Source organism: Lactuca virosa, chromosome 5, assembly GCF_052849685.1.
Source record: "Lactuca virosa cultivar CGN04683 chromosome 5, Lactuca_virosa_CGN04683_v6, whole genome shotgun sequence".
NCBI classification, from domain to species: Eukaryota; Viridiplantae; Streptophyta; class Magnoliopsida; order Asterales; family Asteraceae; genus Lactuca; species Lactuca virosa.
The window spans coordinates 133,615,817-133,620,437 of NC_136430.1; the positions used below are offsets into that span (position 1 = coordinate 133,615,817).

At 39.0% G+C, this 4,621-nt stretch overlaps 1 pseudogene; it reads left to right on the forward strand.

The window, feature by feature from the left end:
• Positions 1-741: 741 nt before the first annotated feature.
• On the forward strand, positions 742-1,620 carry LOC145117516 (uncharacterized; annotated as a pseudogene).
• The last annotated feature ends 3,001 nt before the right edge of the window (positions 1,621-4,621 follow it).

A 4,621-nucleotide genomic window follows, 5' to 3' on the forward strand; every position in this document is an offset into this window, starting at 1 on the left:
GATTATCAATCAATACATTGTGTGCATTAAAGATTCATCTTGTTCTTCTTATTCTTCTTGTGTATTCTGTCTTGCATCATCCACTTGATTGGGATTCCGCACCATCAAGTGGATCAGATTGATACATCAAAGCGAATTTGGGAATTACAAGTGGTATCAGAGCTTGGATCGTATCAATCAAATTGACAAGATATTAAACGTTTTTGGATTTTTTTTCTTGGAGTTTTTGGCGTTTTTGATTGTCGGGGTATGTCGGGAAGTGGGGAACAAATCACTGTTGCGCTTTGAAAAGTAAGAAATGACTAAAAAGTCCTTGTGGATCACAAAGTTATGAAAAACCCTTCTCACCACAGTTGTTCAAGGATGTAACCTTGGCTCAGAAAGTTCTGATACAGTCTCCTTGAGTCTCTTCTTCCTTTGAATTCTCCTTGAGCCTCTCCTTCCTTCGAGTTCTCGTTTTAAGACAAATGAAATTTTGAGATAAAAACAAAACTAAAAGTAGACTTAGCACACAATATAAATCACTAAGAAGTAAAAATAAAAATATTTTTGGATTTTGGATTTTTCTGAAAAAGAAATAAAAACAAAAATAAAGATATTTTTGGACAATCGTTGATTTGTCATTGCCCGAACCCTAACCTAATCCTAGTTGAAATGGCAACTGAACAACCAATAGTCGCGACGGAGCCGACCACCAAAGGAGCCGCAAAGGCAACTAAATTTAAGAAAGCTAAGAAGCCATCTGCTCCCATGACGAAGGATGCTCCTTTGCATCCTCAATACTTTGAGATGATTAAGGACACCATCGTTTCGTTAAAGGAGAGGAACAGTTCGAGTGTGCAAGCAATCTCAAAATTCATTGAAGAGAAATACAAGAATATTCCAGCGAATTACAAGAAATTGTTGCTCAATAGACGGAATAAGGAGACCGCCGCCGGTAAACTCGTGAAGGTCAAGTATTTGTTCAAGCTACCACCCAAGAATGCATCTACAACCGCTGATTTGTCTGCTCCGGAATAGAAGCCGAAGACTGCTGTGAAGAAGCCTGCTGCTAAGAAAGCACCGACGAAGAAAAAGGTTGCCGCTTCCGCCCCGAAAGCCAAAGCTCCAGCTAAACTGAAAGCCAAAGCTAAAGCCAAAGCTCCGGCTGCCAAGGCAAAGGAAGCTCTGGTTCAAAAGGCTAAGCCATTTGCTAAGCCTAAAGCAGCTTCGGCTCCCAAGGCTAATCCAACTGCTAAATCTAAAGCAGCCGCAAAGCCGAAGACTCCAACGAAACCAGTAGCAAAATCCGCGAAGACATCTACTAGATCCACGCCGGGAAGAACCGCTGCGGCCCCAAAGTCCGCATCGATACCTGCCGTGAAGAAGACGCCAGCCAAGAAGCCAGCTGTGCCGAAAAAGCAGCGACATAGAAAGGGAAGAAATGAACGTGAGTGTTGAACTATAGGGACTGTTAGTGAAATTGTGTTTGTTTGTAGGGGTTGTTTTGTAAAATTTTTAATTGGTAAACCATGGGTTTGTCGTGATTCTTAGCTCCAAACCCCATGAAAAGATTTACAAATTTTTAGTCTTTATGTATTGATTTTCTCGATCAATTTGACATTCACAACGTTTGATTAATTTTTTTTTTGTATTTTGATTTCTCCCCCTTAATTTGGGCACGGGGAAGAAAGAAAATAAAAAATTGTCTTCAAAACGAATCATTTTAAGAAAAACACAGGAGTATTAAGAAAATGCAAACTGTAATTCACCAATTGAAGTTGCATCCAGATGATCAAAGAACAGCACGCATATGCAGCAACACATTCAATCTTAGTTGTGTCTCAATTTCGGAACAAATTTAAAAATTCTTCACATCGTTAAGTATAATCCCCATTTGTGATTCTCTTCTTTCTTCCTTTCCCGCAAAGGACACATACCCTCACTTAAAGTTCTGAGTGTTGTTCAGTTGAGAGATGTCTCCTATCATGTTCTTGAAACAGCCACTATCAACAAACTAAAGTCTGATGATATTCCTCCATAGCAGCTCCAGCACAGAGTGCGAGATTAGTTGGTCTTTGGAACCCAATCCATTTTGAAGCTGGGTTGACCTTTATCATCTACGCAAGGTACTATCTCCCATGACATATCCTGTTTATCACACAGATTGTGAAGAAATGTTAGAATCATTAGACAATTTGGGAGTGTGAACCTTTGGTACCCATCTATAGTCGGGTTTAACCCATTTCTTGTTTAATCGGATGGATGCCTCAGCATTTGCTTTAGAACTCGAAACCGATCTCCGAGATGACTTTGACCTAACCGATCTTGGTTTAATTGGACCATCTGTTGAATTTGACTTCTTGTCCGACATTTCCTTCTTGACCTTGGGAGTTTGATTTTTAGCCTTTTTCGCATTCCAGTCACCATTGTGTGATTGTGACCTCGAAGGATTTCTTTTGAAAGATCTCTCTCTTGGTTCTTTCTTCCAACCTTGTGCATAGTAGGGAACATATGCACGATTTGGACAATTTCTGGCAATGTGTCCAGGTGTTCCACAGTGGAAAAAAGTCTCTTTCTTCACGTAGAAGTTGTTTCTGCCTGCCCCTGGTAGCATGCCCATGCCTTGTCTCTGATTGTTCCCACAAGCACACTTACAGCAAGAAATCTGTTTTGCTTGTTTTGGTGGCCTATATTTACCAACAACGGGTTTATTAGAGGTAATGGAATTAGAAGAAACATATTCAGAGTTCAAGGAGACATTGGTTTGACAATCAACAGAACAAGAATTATTTATGTTCTCCTTGTTCTCATCTTCCACTACTTTACCTGCACATGAAGTAGAATCACTAGTATCCTTCATCTCAATATTCTCAATTGGGCCTGATTGTTCAGTCTTAACTGAAGCTGGTATAGGGGCAGACCAAACTGAGCAGCTGTCTCTTCCTCATTGATTTCAAGGGGTGGGGTATAGTTGTCATTGAAGGGAGGTGGAATATTGTGATACCCTAGACCCTTATTTTGATTATCTTTAAATTTTAATTGTTTTTCAATCATAGTCTCAACTTTCTTACTTGACACACCAAACTTTTTGAAGTTAAAATTTGCATTTTCAAATTTATTTTTCAATGTGTCAAGCTCATCAGTCAAGCTGGCAAGCTGTCTCTTAACATAGTTATAGTTCTCACATTTGTTACTATATTCTTCTTGAAGTTTTCTAAAGTCCTTGGTTTTGGCCTCTAGTTGTTCTTTTAAGGGTTTTTTGGGCCTTCCTAAGAGTATATCCTTCATATTTAAGGTCCTCATTGTCTCTACGTAATATATCAATTTGATCACGAAGAAGCTTAATTGTAGCTTCACAAGACCGAGAACATGAAGTTTCATTAACCTTGGTGATTGAGGAACTCATTGTTTACCAAAAATACCCTTTGACTTGAAACCTCAAAAATCAACCTTAAAAGTCAAACTTAAAAGTCAAACTTGAAAAGTCAGACTTAAAAGTCAAACTTGAAGTCAAATTTGAAGGTCAAACGTGAAAACTTGGAAGTTAAACGAAAAAGTCAAAGTTAAAAGTCAAAGATTAAACTTGAGAGTCAAAGTCAACTTTGAAAGTCAAAGGTCAAAATTGAAAGTCAAAAGTTAAGCTTGGAAGTCAAAAGTCGAAAGTCAAAACTTTAGATCGAAAACGAAACTTCAAAATTCGAAAAATTGATTTTTAGACCGAAATCGCGAGGCTTCTCATCCACACCGAGAAGTCTCGCACCGAAAACAATTTCTGACCGAAAATGCAAGACCGAAATCGTAACCGAAAACGTGCGAGTTGAGAACTCTGAGGACGAGAACGTCGCACCGCAAACCCTCTCACCGAGAACCTTCGGACGCTCCACCGCAAACCCTCAAGACGCTCCACCGAAATCGCTGCCGGCCGAAAACACGTTGCTGGCCGAAAACATTGCGGAAACCCTATCCGAGACAAAGAATAGCTGCCGGGGTCTCGCAGATTACAACCAAAAACACGATTTTTTCAACTTTTAATGCAAAAACTCGATCAAAAACTCAAAATTATGAAGAACACGAAGAACAAACATCCAATATTTCGTCCAAAACAAATAAAAAACGCCAAAAACTCCAAGAAAAAAAATCCAAAAACGTTCATTATCTTGCCAGCTTGATTGATATGATCCAAGCTCTGATACCACTTGCAGTTCCCAAATTCGCTTTGATATATCAATCTGATCCACTTGATGGTGTGAAATCCCAATCAAGTGGATGATGCAAGATAGAATACACAAGAAGAAGAACAAGATGAATCTTCAATGCACACAATGTATTGATTGATAATCCGATATACAAGATTCACACACACAACGTTCTCTCTTCTTTCTCTCTCTAAAACACGTTCCAACAATATGGCAGCCCCTAATCACATTCCATCCTCACTTGTCACTACCTTACACGTCCCTAAGCAACACTATTTATACTTGGACTAAAATACATAGTCCAAACCCAAAGGCCTGACCGAAATCACATGTGATTTCGTTCCAACCAACAAGGAAACTTGTAACATCCCAAAAACCCAGACCAAAAATTTCGTTTTAAATCATTAATAAAAACCATAATTATCAACCATTTCATTCATAAA